This window comes from Aethina tumida, chromosome 2 (genome assembly GCF_024364675.1).
Source record: "Aethina tumida isolate Nest 87 chromosome 2, icAetTumi1.1, whole genome shotgun sequence".
In the NCBI taxonomy this organism is placed as follows: domain Eukaryota; kingdom Metazoa; phylum Arthropoda; class Insecta; order Coleoptera; family Nitidulidae; genus Aethina; species Aethina tumida.
This window is the reverse complement of record NC_065436.1, coordinates 26228632-26244341: the sequence shown is the minus strand read 5'-3', so window position 1 is coordinate 26244341 and position 15710 is coordinate 26228632. Positions and strand designations below refer to the sequence as shown.

The 15710-nt window shown below is 28.4% G+C and overlaps 1 long non-coding RNA gene across 3 annotated transcripts in view; it reads right to left on the bottom strand.

The window, feature by feature from the left end:
- The window catches only part of LOC109604802 (uncharacterized), a 75268-nt gene extending 59558 nt beyond the window's left edge, over positions 1–15710 (bottom strand). Inside the window, exon 1 of one of the 3 annotated variants that reach the window (XR_007547331.1) lies at positions 15571–15710. This is a non-coding gene — a long non-coding RNA (uncharacterized LOC109604802). Of the gene's footprint in view, positions 1–2482; positions 2625–15570 lie in introns of those variants that run through there. The other 2 variants (XR_007547332.1, XR_007547330.1) reach the window with 2 other exon arrangements.

The following is a 15710-nucleotide window of genomic DNA, read 5'->3' as shown; positions in this document are numbered from 1 at the left end:
CACGAGAATTTAAAAAAAATTGTAAATGAATAATTCAATTTAAATTGTTTAAAGAATGGAAAACAATGTAATGTGCTTTTAATATTGGTCTAATTATTTAAACATAATTAACATTTAGGGGATTTTTTATGATTTTATTAAACTTCAATTATTATTTTTATAATTATGCAGATATGTAAATAATACGTAAGGAAATCATAAGATTATAATATAGTATTTTGAAACCAATCCTAAAATTTTAAAATTTTCGAACAAAAATAGTAATTTTTTTAGTAAATTAATGAAAAAACGAGTAACTAAGAGTTTTTTGATTAAAAAAATTAAAACAATAAAAATCGATTAAACACTAGTACGTTATATATTGTTTTATTAAATACTGATAAAAATATTTCAATATATTAATTAAGAAACAATTTGTATTTAATTTAGTAATTAGAATTTGTGGAAAACATCGTAAAAGAATAAATTTAATTTTAATTATTTACAGAACAAAAAAGTAATGGGTTTATTATTAAAAAATAATTAAATAATGTTTAGTTTTGTCAAACTGAAATAAGATAAAATTTTTGCCATACCCATGTAATTATTTAAGAAATTTGTGATGAAAATATGGATGTCAAGTATTTCAAAGGATCTTTTAAACTTTAAAATTTCTAAAAAGTTATATACATAATTGAAAATTGAGCTCAAAATAACATAAAATTCGATATAAATTTGTAATTAGGTTAAACCATAAATTGTTCCTTGCACTTTTTGATTAAAAATCGGCGTCCATTTTTTCGGCTGTCCAGCCTTAAATAGAGCAATTGGAATCGGCTTATTTATGTGTGGCAAGTCCTAGACAGCAATAAGGTTCAACGACCTCGCGTGCATGCACATTCTTATTGATACTTCGCTTCTAATATCATTTAAATATTTGTACTGGCCTTAACTTAATTAATCCGATCTGAACGTTTTATAAAATCGTTTACTTAACGTTAATTTATCGCCTAATTAATGTTTGAATCGCGGTGTGTGCAAAGGAAAAACAAAAATTAATTGCCGACATTGTTGGCACGATTATTAATAACTTGTGGACGAATTCCCCCGTTACCACCACCAACGCGAAAACATAAACGCCACCGGTAAATCCCCCATTTTCAAAAAACAGGACGTTTTTTGTGCGGCCCCTTCACGAGTCAATTATTGCCGCAAGTAATTGGAATGGGTGGATTTTTATTTATAGCGATGCATAATTTGTATGTTTCTGAATCATCTTCTGTTCTGCATTCCTTTATTACCGTGTGACAGGACGATAAGTCGTCTTATTTGAAACTGGTTTGTGGCCGGGTATAAATCAAGGCGCTAAAGAAAATGCAGTTTTCCGTGGCTCGTGACCTTGACGTACCATTTTACATATTGATGATATTGGATTGGTTTGGTTATTTGTGGTGTTTTGTTATTTTTTCACGTTGTGAAACGATGATAGTAATATTAATAGTAATGATAATGGTGTTAATGAAGGGTGGAACGTGGTAATTAATGATTTGGTCGTGAGGTACATATTTGAATAATGTTTTCGACGCATAAACGGATACATACATAAAACGTTATCGTAATCTATGTCCTAAATTCCTAACAATGTGCGACTATCAACGTTAAGTTTGATTTTTTCCTTGAATATTATTTTATATTAATAATTAATGTAAATCGAATGCAAAGGCTCCGGATTTGTGTAAATATAAATTAACAACTACCACGTTACATAAGAATCGTCTGATATAAATAATGAATGAACCTGATCGGCTGTTTTGAAATAAACTTTAACAGTTTAGTGAACTGCTCGGCAACAAAAAATTTGCGAATGAATTCGGCAGTCAGACAGCTCCTAAAGTGAGCCCCAGGAGGCTAGACTATCCCCCCACATAGACACAATTATACAGTTTCAAATTTCTGCACTCGAACCATTCAATTTTATTGGATGACATGGCCGAAGCCGGCCTGCAATTACCTCATTATATTCTTGCTAATTAATTCGCCACCTCTTTCACCTAGTCGCACACCATTTCTGCGATCTACGAAAAATTAAAATAATTTAACCTCCGCTCGTCGACTAGTCGACTCGTCGTCATTAACGTACCTTCGAATTCACCATGGAACCAGCCAAGCAAAAAATATTAAATTAAACCACCACGTAATTAGTGGATATGAAGATGTTAATTGCACTAATAAGGCAGGAACACGGGCAGAAATTGTGCCAACGTCTCGATAGTCCAGTTCGACGATAGTGTCTACGAGTCGGCGATAAAATTTAAAACGCTTTTTATGTACCGTACGACTGTTACGCAAAAATGATTACGGACGGGAGTGGAGACGAAAAGCCCAATACATAATAAGTTGACACAGTTCACATGCAAACGGCCACCCTCTCGCTGTACACACCAGCCATCCATCCATCCACCGAGACCTTCGTGCAAATCAGAATGATAATTTCGGAACTTACTCTGTGGCAACCCCCTGAGTGTCCTCCTGCGTCAACATGCCAACCGCCCTCGCCTCAACCACCGCAACATTCGGCTATTGAAAAACACAACACATCTTATTCCCATACTTTACGCGACTAAGTCGTATCTTCTGGAGTTGTTCGGCCGGCGTTAAAACCACGACGGACGTCCGCGGTACGTACGTGCAACGGGTGCGACGCAGACGGAGCTATCGGCCGGCTGACGTCAGCGCACAAGCGCAATCCGCCCGGCACACAAGAAATACGGTCCGCAACCCCTTCAATGGAATTCCACCCCTGCGTTTCGGTGCGGACGCACACCTGACTGGGTCCATTCAAAATTACGCACCGTTTTCGTGCACCGTTTTCCATTGAAAACGTGCGAAAATCGCGGTGCAACGTGCCAATGTCGGAGACGGGCGGACGTAAGGGGGGTCGATTAGCAAAATGGCTGCTATCTTGTGTGCGAAATGCGATGAAATTTCGTCGATTTTTCGACGATACGGTGTCGTTTTTGCGTTGTTTCTTCGATTGATGCGGGTTATTGGGTTAAGGATTCGACGAATCGATTTTAAATGTTAACTTTATTCAAGTGTTGATCGTGTATTAATTGTCATTCACGTTCTTCGCATACATCCCTTAAATTAAGTGGTTTTTATTTGATTTTTTGTTGAATTTTTGTTATTTATGTATTTATAAAATTGTATTGAACGTTTTAACGTATTTTAAATTTTATTTTTTATCTATAAATTGGCTAAATAATTAATTTTAATTTTGATACAATAATTTTGTAAAATTTGTTATAATCCATCAAGATATATTTTTATAAATAATCTTTAAATGTTTGTTTAGATTTTAAATTAGATCTTAAATAAATATATAAAATTTTATTTACAATCAATTTAGATTTCAGGGTTGTGTTTCATAAAAAGAAGATTTCAAAAATGAAAATAAATTTATAAATTCTAAAAAATAGTATTAGATTTTTGTATAGTATAAAATTTATAATAAACTCGTTCTTGTAAAAGAATTAAATAAAATAACTAAAAATCGTTTGCAAACATTTGTACTTAAATTTTCAATGATCTTGTGAATTCTGAAGGGGAAAAATTTTTATAAAACCAATAAATTCTAGTAAGTCTAGTAAGTTTATAAAGAAATATAAATTAAATTTTATATGTACAATTTGATTTGTATTGGATTACTTTCAATTTCATTTACAATTTTTCAATTGAATCGTATGAAACGCCACTTCTTCACAAAAGTATTATACCATCTACTCAAAAATGAAAATAACTCAATTTAAAACAACTTTAAAATAACATTCAAAATGTAGCCTTTGTTTATTTTAGATCAAGCAAAAAATTTATTTTAATATCAAAAAATGAATTAAAAATAATTCCAAAGTGTAGTATTAATTTTTTGTAAGCACAAAATTTCATGGATAAAATTTGTAATAAATACATTCTTGTCAAATAAAATAATTAAAAATCACTTGCAAGCATTTTCAATAGTCTTATATTTTTTGTAAGATGAATTACAAGAAACCAAAAATTTTGAAGGGAAAAAAAGTTTTATAAATCCGAAAAATACTCTAAATCTTAACGACAACCCAATTACTATTTCTAGTTTATTAAGTTTATTAAAAAATACAAATTAAATTCTAAATGTACAATTACTTTCAAAATGTAATTTTTCTAATATATAGTTCAGTACGTACAACTTTCAAAATGTAGCTTTTATATATTTTAGTACTAGTAAATTTAATATTTTATTTTAAATAAAAATAATTTAAAATCTCTTTTAAGCACTTGAATTTAGTTATTAAACATAATTATTACCAAAATTTTAATTTTCTTCTTAGGTAATACATAAAATCATAAAAATTGATCCTTTACTTGAAAAAGTAAAGTAATTTAAAGAAAAAAGTTTAATTGAATTATAATCCAACACTAGTTCCAACAGAAAACATCTTCAACATTCAAATTCTAGATCTTATTAGACATCAAGATTTCAATAAATGAAATATACTTAAAAAGTTGATGAATAATACACTAAAATGTATTTATTACTTTCGTTAGATATTTTTATAAAAATTAAAATTATTTAATTTTGTTTAAAAATATATCAAAAATTAAAAAAAAATAACAATCATTTAAGATAACATATTTAATATTTATTATAGTTACTAATTTGAACTAAAAATTTATACTTTTAAAATAGTAAAAAAAATTCACACAGACAATCTAAATAGTATCTATTAATTTTGTTAAGGGCTTGTTAAGAAATAAAAATTAAATATAGAGTTTAATTATTATTTAATAAGTTTAATGTTTTATGATACTATATTTGTATAAAACATCATTTCTTACAAAACTGAAAATTTTATTTATTTTAATGTCAGTTTTTTCAGGATTACATATATAACAAATTTTATTCCAAACATTTTTTTAAAAGTAACTTAAAATCATTTTCAAGCATTAAATAAAAAAACTAAAAATATATATTTCTAAAACAAAAAAATATATATATATATATATATATATATATATATATATATATATATATATATATATATATATATATATATAAAATTAATAAACATTTTACATTGAAGTCCATTCAATAAGTATTTTTAGTATTTATTAAGGGATTATTAAAAAGTACAGTACAGAACAAACCAAATTTTAAATTTTTATTATACAGACATTAAAAATATAAAAATTAATTGTTACTTAACAAAATTTTCTTGTTTAAATTTACAATAAGTAGGTTTTTATAATAGTATTAAAAAATTAATTTAATATCACTTTCAAGCACTTGCATTTGAAATTATTAAACTTATTATGTTTTGTTTTTTAGATAAATTACATAAATAAGAATTGATAGGATCAAAATGTTCTTTAATTTAATATTTAATAAAATATTTTATATTTTCGGGAATCTTTTGAGACGTTAAGATTTCGATGAATAAAAAAAGTATTAATGATGAAAATATAATTAAAACTTTTTAAAAAGCTATTATTATTTAAAAATATATTTAGAATTATAATTTGACAACATCTTAAAATAATATTCATACATTACGATAATAAATACTTAATGCGCCTCATTAATCCATTTCTTTTCACCCCATTTTATTAACACACATAAAAATACATAAAACCGTTTTATTTATATTATATGTACAAAACGTGTGTAAAATGTCCTCGTTATTTCAGGACCGATTTTATGAAAAGGTTATAAAATTTAATATACTAGATATAGACTTTTCCACAGATTAATTTTAAGCTTTAGTGCCACATTAAGATCAACATTACAATAATGACAATAGTAAAACTATTAATATTAAGATTATAACAAACTTAAAAATAATTATCAATCATTTAGAAGGAAGAAATATGCATTTATGAATAAATTACTTCATTTTTCACCCGATTAGTATCTTCCATTGACAAATTGATTGTTTCTTAAACCAAACATTTTTACAAATTTTGTGAGATAAATATCGTGTTAAATTTTGTCAAATACTATCAGTATCAATAACACACAAACTTAAAATATTTCAATTCGCTATTTCAAATTTAAAGTACATGTTTTATTTGGTTGACACATAAAGCATTCTGACAGACGTTATGAAAGTATTTAAAGTGTCAACAACTCTTAGAAACATTTTTAAACAACATGAAACAAGTGTGAAAGAATTTTAAACGATTGGATCTATAAAAACCTTGTATGACCACACTAGTAAGTAAACCGAATATTTTAAGTAATTAAATAAAATTGATTGAAATTTTTTAATTATTTATAAAATAGTAAATGATCCACGAAGTGATATGCGTGGAATTTAGTTCGTTGTCAGATAAATAAACTAAATAATCCCAGAAAACTTTATCTTTGAATAATTATAATAACACAAGTTAAACAACCGGATGTCTTGCAATGTTTACCATTTTATCTCGAAGACATGATATGCAAAAGAAGCCAAACTAGGAGGATTACATTATATGATAATTAATTGAATTTTTAAAATTATGAATGTACAGTTTTTTCGTTTCATCTTTCCGGAATCGATCGGACAAAGTGGTGAATACGCAAAATCGAACAAAATCAATTTACCGCTTAATCAAGTGATATTCCATAAAATTTTACGACGCAAAACGCAACAAATAAATGCGTTAAGATGTAACAAGTTGACAGAAAATCCTTGAATTGATCCATCCAGAAGACGAACTCCTCCAATTGATATTTACTGAACAATTTCCAACAGTGGGATCAGATCGTAAACGGGTTATTAAACAAATTTATTACAATGAAAATGCATTTAACCTAATGCGTACGTACAAATATCTAAAGTGCACGGCCATTTCGAGCCTATTTACAACGCTGTGGTAAACATCAAAAAATAACAATAAATCTAAATAGAATGCTTCTAAATGGCGCCTGAGCTTATGCGAGGCAGCTTCGTCGTTTTGTCGTTTTTATAAATAGCTTTTGGCCTTATCGCTGTAATAATTAACAACGGAGATAAGATAATGATCTTCTTGAGTTCAATTCTGTAGTCTTGTATAAAAAAATCTATATATGTATAAGAGATTTATGTCGTTTGTTTATAAACAGTGTGAACCGCATGAAGGTACTATCAACTTTCAATGTATCATATAAAAATTAATTAAGGAAGTTATAATTTAGTTTTTTAAACCAACTACATTCCCCCTCGAACTGCAAATGGAATAAATAATTAATTATAGATACGACCAGTACAGTTAAATCAGATAATTAGCTGAAAAATACGGGTACATAATTTTCAACTAACTAAATTCGAGTAAGATACGTTGATTTACATAATTGTCGACAATTAATAATTGATTAATGAGGGATTATATTGGTCAATAAATTACGGTGCTTGCGATATTAACTTTCTTGGGAAAAGTGCGCTTTTCCAATGAAAAATAGTTCGTTCAACCAACAATCATGTGGCTATCATGTTGTTATGTACAGAATATGTAATTTTCAATGTTACGAGCTTTAAACTTAAATTTATTTACTCCTAAATGGATTTTAAATAAGCTGATATAAAATTTCCAGACAATAAAATATAAATTGGATAATAAAATCAAGGAAAACTAAAATTAATCTATTTTTATAAATAGTACCTTATTTATGTTTATTTTATTATTTGTAAAATTTTACAAAATAAAATTAAATGCTTTAATTAAGAATTATTACATATAAAATGTATAAGTATAAATATTTATTTATAATTATTATAATTATTAAATAAATGCTCTTGATAGGTAATTATAATAACTGTGTTTTGATTTAATAATTTCTTTTTAATTTATATTAATAGTTTTTATTATTCTCGGGCATATATTTTTTATTTAATCTAATTTTTATATGACCTTATAAATAATTACATTTTTAAAGTATAATTTTAGAATTGTTATTTTGGGAATTATTGCTTTTAAGTTATGAAAATCAACAAATTTAAATTCTAAATTTTTAATTTATTAAATACAGTAATACGAAAGAAATATAAGATCTTTTTTTTCAGAAAGAAGTATGTCTTTATAATACTTACTACTTAATACTGGATTGTAATTATAATAACTATTTAATTATTTTAGAAAAATTTTAGTTATTGAATTTCTAATATAAAATAATGTTATATTCAATTCAGAGAAAATCGATAGTTGGATACATTAAAATTATTAAAATTTTAGAATTAGAATAAATATAAAATTTATTATTAAAATTTTAGAATAAATATAATTTATTTTATAATAATATTATTCTTTAAAACAAACTATAGTTATGCCATTTCTGAAAATTAACAAAAATCATTACATATTTTCAATTTTAAATTATATGTATATATAGAAAAATAAAATATTAATATTTTTTTCAAAAAGAATTATGATTATTCATAAATTTTTCAAAATCTTTTATTAATTATTATTATTATTTTATTAAAAATTTAAAATATATTCTGTGTACGTAATTATATTAACTATTTTTAATAAAATCTATATTATTTCTTTTGTTTAATACATTAATTTTCTTTATATAAATTTTTACGAACATATTTAAAAAAATTAGTTTAATTTCATAATAATATATGATAAAAATTATTTAAAAATTATTTCTGAATCTCATCAAATTTAGAGAGACTTAAAGAATCAAATATAATTAAATAATCTGATCAATTAAACAAACTATCTAGAATATTGTGGGAATATTGAGTATTCGAGAAACTGGTATAGAGAAAAGCTTTTATTCTTAAAATAAAAAGCGGTCTTATAATAGATTTGGCTTTATCGTGTTGGATTTAATTTCCACATTCTTGTTGTCGCCGTTCCAAGCCCCGTCCGTTCCTTTTTTCACATCGCCCCCCCTAAAGACAGATCCGTAATGGAATGAGGAAGTACCCACAACAAATAAACAAAATGTCGTATTTTTAGATTTTTATGTCCTAACCTTAATTCAACAAGTAGGCAGGCAAAAGTTATATATAGCGCCAACTAGACGGGCCGTTCTTAATTTAGTTTATCGGGGCAATAAATCACTCAATTAATGGAAACACGCATCACAAAGGGGAAAAAAACGAATGGAAATTTGAATGTCATTAATCCAATTAATTTCGTGACACATGTGTGATGGGTGTCCAACTGTTTTCGCCATGACCATTGAGTTATTAATATTAGAGAAAAATCTCGTCTGGCTGAATACATCGTTTGAGGTGGCCGTGGTGTGGGTGTAGGTACAATGAAACTTATCGTATTTCGTCTGGAATCGACCAGAATGACTCAAACATATTTTATATATTTATAGCGGGATTATGATATTCTGTTCAGAAATAGTTGTCTGGCCAAGAGATGCCTAGACACAAACTCAACTGCATTGACATTTGGCCAACTTCTCCGGTTGTGTATGTACACATTTTTCACACCTCTATTACAAAAAAATAAAAATAGACGGGCTTGATGTTCAATTCTGTTTTTTTTTTTATAAATACACTTCCAGACTGTTTTATTGCAAACATAAATAAACACGAGACGGCACGGGAATGGTCCGTGTCATTTTCCCGATCCGTCCGACTAAATGGCGAATACCCTGTTAACACAAACGCTTAACCGTTAATTAAAATCTAATAACTAGCAAACGGACTAACCGCGCACCAACAACTGTACTGGGTCGGTGCAAACTTCCTGCACACACCAATTTCGCCATGCCGTTTCCGTTAATCAATTAAATGTGTGCTTAACTGCAATCATTGGTCTTTTTTCTAATATAATGTTTTAAAACAATTAAACTGATTACAATGATTAGATTCTGAAGCTTAATGAACTTCTGTCATGTATTAACTTTACTCACATGTGGCGACAACTGACACCTCTCGTTTAAGAATTGTTCTGTTTCATTACATTATTTTAGATTAATGTTTCATATTAAACACCTTAACCAATATAAAACTAGGAGTGGTTAATTGAAGCTTGAATGCAAGTTGAATTATACACATGCCTTCGTTTTAAAAACGAAAAGTTTTTAATATCCAGTTCCTGAATTTTTCATTTACTGGCTTTCTTATTCATGCTTTTACTTTGTCTTAATATTTAACAAATTCTTTCAGATGGTGTATAAAAAATAACAACAATAACACAAGTAATAACATGGTTGCATGTTGAATAATACACATTTCCTTCAAATTTTAGACAAACTAGTTTTGTTTCTGAGTATTTCAACATTTGAATTTCTTAATTCCTTTACTTTATACTAAGATTTGATGAATTCTAATAAGTAGTATGTACCAAATATAATTAGGAGTAGCCTATTGAATAATGGTTGCATATTGAATCATATATCTTCCCATGATTAAACTGTCTAATTTGTTTCATCATTTAAAGGCTCTCCTATGAATTCTTTTACTTTAGTAAAAGAAGTAGTATAACCCAAATATCACTTAGAAGTGGCCAATTGAAATATGTTTGTATGTTGAATCACCAACTTCTATCTACATAATTTTTTATCACATCTGAGGTCTTTATTATTAAATCATTAAAGGAGAAGCCAGTTGTAACTTTCTTGTTGAATCTTAAATGTTCCCTTTAAATTGAACACTTAGACTAATATATATTAGTTTTGTTTTAATTGATGTTTCCGCAAACGTTGCGGTGCCGGGGCATCGAATGATACAGTTGAGCGGAACGGAGAAAGAAGAAAGAGACACGTGTGGATGTGCAGGAAAGAAGTAAGGAAGGAAGGAAGAGTAGGCAAGGGTCCGTTCTTCGGAGATGATGACCGTAATAATATCGCGGGACGGATAGCGCCATGGATGGGCGCTCAAGCGCGCGCTTCAGACGCGCCAACGACCCCAGCACCACGCCAATACGTTCTTGAATCCCTGACATACACTCGCTACTCATTCCATGTGGAATATTTCCATCGCGCTCGTCGTCTTCGGTTTATAACAGTCACTCATCTCGTTTAGGTCGCCTTCCGTTTTCCATTTATTCGTTCATACATTATGTACTAAATTAGTGCAACGAATTGATTATTGAACAACATTATAATCGTATTAGACGGTAAATTGAAGAAGTGAATTTTTTCCATCGCCGTCAAGACAATAAACATAAAGAGATTGCATGTTGAAGGTCGGACAGATGAAAAAGTCGCACATAAAGATAACAGAGATTTAAAGATTGCGGATGAAGACAAGTGTGCATGCTTTGAAAACTTTAACTGTTAAGTGAAAGGCTCCTTCAGTTTTTCAGGAGGCTAGATTTATTTGATCTCTCTGCCATTTTTGTTGCCTGGCTTCCATTTACTGGTTTTCACAGTTTTGTTATATGGAAAAATCATTTTATTTATTCGATGTCTGGAAAATAATTGTATAAATTAATATATGTTAATAATAATATACATATATATATATATATATATATATATATATATATATATATATATATATATATATATATATATAACTATTTAGTGAAAATAAAACTAATTGAATTTTATGAATATTTTTAAAAATAAAGTAGATATTTAAATATAGGAAGAATATTCAAATGTCAGGTTTGATCTGTTGTAATTAAAACTTTATAATTAAGTAAATAAATTTAAAATGTATATTAGAATGTAAAGTAAAAATTAATATTAATATTATTTATTTTATTTATATTAAATTCAAAGGTTTTTCCACATTTAGAAACATTATCCATATATGAAATTATATTTTGTTTAATATAAACATTTAGATAAATTCTGTTTATAAATAATTGAATTATAAAGTTTATATTTAGAATGAAATGATACACTTTATTTAAGTAATAATATGTTTACAAATGATCTCAGTTTGACATTTTTCTTTATTGTTATTTCGTAGCCAGTATAAACAAATAAAACCAATTTATAAATATATAACTTATATAGAAACTTTTATATTATTATATTTATCATTAAACAACACCATTAGGTATATTGATATTGAAAATGAAAGATGGACGATTGCCATTAAAGAGAATAAAGAATGGAGCTTTTATGTAAATTTCATTTTATGAAGACAACATTTCCAATTTCTGCAAACTCTAATGGACAATAATACAGCCATTATCAATATTTTTACTGTTGGAACTTGTTTCATAAAAATGCTGTCACATCGTAAATGCATAGTAACATCTGATAGAGTGCATAAATTGAATACTAACGAGTCATTGGTTTCAATTAATTAACAGTATTTGCAAAATACCGTCAAACATTTTGATATTGCAATTAGAATGATTAAATTTATACGTAATGGACGTGATCAGAAATTAATGTGTAATTAAATATGGCAATTATTCATGAAACCCGCAACTATACCTGTCCGCTAATTGCTAATTAAATAAAACGGTTCTTTCCATGTCTAGAAAATATGAAAGACACGGGGTGCCCCTCACTCTTACTAAATGGTGATTAATGAAGGCGGCAATTAAATGGGAGATTTCCTGTTTTAACCCACTTAATCCAATTACCGCGGAATAACACAAAAGTCGATATATCTGGAAACCTGAGCTTCCAATTAATTTTTACATTCGTGTGTGTACACATCGCCAGCAACATGTGCCGTTTTCGAAACCGTAAAAACAAATTGTATGACCGACTGGAATCGATGAACCGTTCCGAGAAATATTACCAAAACGCCAGAGATAAATCACCTCTTCCTGTCTGGGTCGGAAGTACATTAAACAAAAGATTACGGCCTCCTTTTATGCACGTCCGTGTTTTAACCAGTGGCAAAAAGAGCCAAAATGAAACAAATAATCCGTCGATAAGATCCAGATGAAACGAACAATCCGTTCGGACGATGGTGCGACGAATCGTTTACAATTTCCCCTTATTAGAATTAATAAGGTGGACGATGTAATATTAAAACAAAAACCCACACAAAACGTTACGGTAAATAGAACACTAATCTAATTACCGATCCAATCTGCTTCTCATTAACGATTTTAGAACACGCTGTTTACGGGGGACGTCACTGAATCGCATTAAATCTAAATCCGTGCAACAACTTTATTTACCACAGACTCACGCATAAATTTGTTTATGCCCGATACGTTCTCGGCGATTTATGGCAAATAAGCGAAAAGTACGATACGATTCAGAAAAACGGTACGAACGATTTATTTGTTTCCTCCGTGTGTTTTGAATTCCATCCCGTTCGAGATTAGATTACGGGACGAATGTGCTTAGTGGAGAGACTCTCCGGTATTTTACCTACTTCGGTTTTAAAAGCCTTAGTTCCGAGAAGGTTTATTTTTAAACAAGGAGCTTTTCGATGTGGCTTAACCAAACACCTTCGTACCTGGTGTTTCAGATTCCCGTGTGTGTTTGTGTGTGTGTGTGTGTGACATAATAAAAGTGTAAAAATTTCTTCACATGATCTGAAACTGGTCGCCGAGCCGTATATTTTTAAGCTATTGCCATTATATTTAAATAAGCAATTTCTGTGAAGTCCCAAGTATTTTGTTAAGTAACCTTGATGCGTACTATCCCACATAGTTTAGCAATTTACTCTTTTATTAGAACGACACCTTGTGGGAGGCGAACGGTGTCAGGAATGTTGTCAAAATCCCAGAGAAAAATTAAAAATCCATCGCCGTGGAGCTAAGCAAATATATGCACGACATTGAATAAACAATTTTTCATCGAGTGTAAGATAGTGGAAATGGATTCACATCAAAACACAGACTTTGTTGTAAAAGATTAAGTTATGAGAATTGTATGTAAATATAAAGAGGAATTGTCTGCGACAGCATTTAGAAAAAACAGGTGTTTCATATAGATTTATAAACATTTAAATGTCTCGTACACCTGCTTGGGAAAGTACAAAACATCCTGCGAACTCACTAAACGAACCTTTTACCACATAATTTAAATTAGAATATTAATTTAAATATTCAAATTATACTATACAGGAAGATAAAAGTATATAATTTTATTGCTGGAAAATTAAATTATTCGATATTAAGCTCAGATAATATGTATAAGCGTATTATACGCCTTACTTCGACATAAAATATACGTTGACGAATTTAATTTAATTAAATTGTTGGCATTAATCAAAACATATTTGCAATAGATTCGTTATTAAATTATTTTCATGATAATTGAATATTTAATGTGTCCTCACACTTATAAGTAAAATAAATACATGATAATAATAATATTTTTATGTATGAATTATTTGAATTAATAGAATTTCATCGTGGCAATTTTTGATTGAACAAGAAGTAATTAATTCGTTACGTATTTAAAAGGAGTCGTAATTATAAGTTTAAATATACAGTGTGGTCCATTTGAAAGCGGGATATTCTTATAAAATGCATTTTTTTCGAATTATTTTTTTTTTTCAATTGTAAACCTTGAAAATTTGTGTTTATAGTCATTTTTTGACCCAAAACGAAAGCCTACTACTTTTTAGGCATGAAAGTTGAATAAATTATACCACCAAAACTTTTATAGGAAATCTCACTAGATTAAGCACCCCCTGAGATAGATACATACCAAAAAATTATGCATTTATTTTTAGTTTAGTAGTGTGTGAAATAAATAGTTAAAAATAATAGAAATTATTATTACAATATTTATTCTAATACTCTTAATACCTCAATTTTATTTACTTCTATAAATCCATCGTTCAATTTAAGGTATTTATTATATCATTTTCATAAGTTTCTGGTTATCTTTCTCAATTGTTCTGTGGTAATGTCTGTATATGATTCATTAAATTTCAGATATAACATATAATATTCCAATATTGTTGAAAAATAAGATAATTTTTGATATTTTTTGTAGTTTATTACATAGACTACTTAATTATAAAAATAAATCCAGAATAAGATTGTCATTTTTAGTTTTTCCTAAAAATTATGTATATGGTTCCAAATGGTTCCTAAAAAAGAATTGATCAATTTAATTGATAAATCATTAATTAATAGATGTATGGGTTCCTCATTTTAAATATTTAACTCTTTACATATTTTCATATCAAAAAGTTGTTCATTTTAACATAGTAAAATTCATTGGTATTTGTTCATATCTTATTGCAATTAATTCACTATAAAATTAGTTAGATAGAAATAGTAATGCGATATGAAGAATCAATTAAATATTTAAAGTCTACCAAAAATTTAAACCATAATATTCTTATGGAATGACGAATTAGTAAATTTAATTCATTAAAAATTTTGATAATCGAGAAGGGGGATTGTTCAAGAAGCAAACCCACCCGCTAAAATGTAGTTTTTAGGTAAAATTACCATGTAAGTACTTTCACTAAAAATGTAGAAACATTAGTGAATAATTACACATTATGTTAAGTTAGCCAGTCCGCCATAAAAGGCTGTAAAACAATTTAATTTCCACTCAATAATTAATACTGCGAGCAATAACTAATACCATCGGCATTTAATAACTCAATAAACGAGCACTGCATCGTAAATTCTCCCGACCGGTGCCATTTAGCGATTTAAAATTCCCCATCGGAGGAATTTCCAGGGAGCGACTGCACCAACTCTATCTGGTTTTCTACATTGACTTACCGAATGCGAACCACCAAATAATCTGAAGCATGCATGCACTAAACCACTTCACAGTTCACATGGGGCACAGTGACGCTGGGGTCAGTGGCAGAGTGGTGGATGGGACTCGATTTAAAAATAATAAATTGACTTAAATTCGC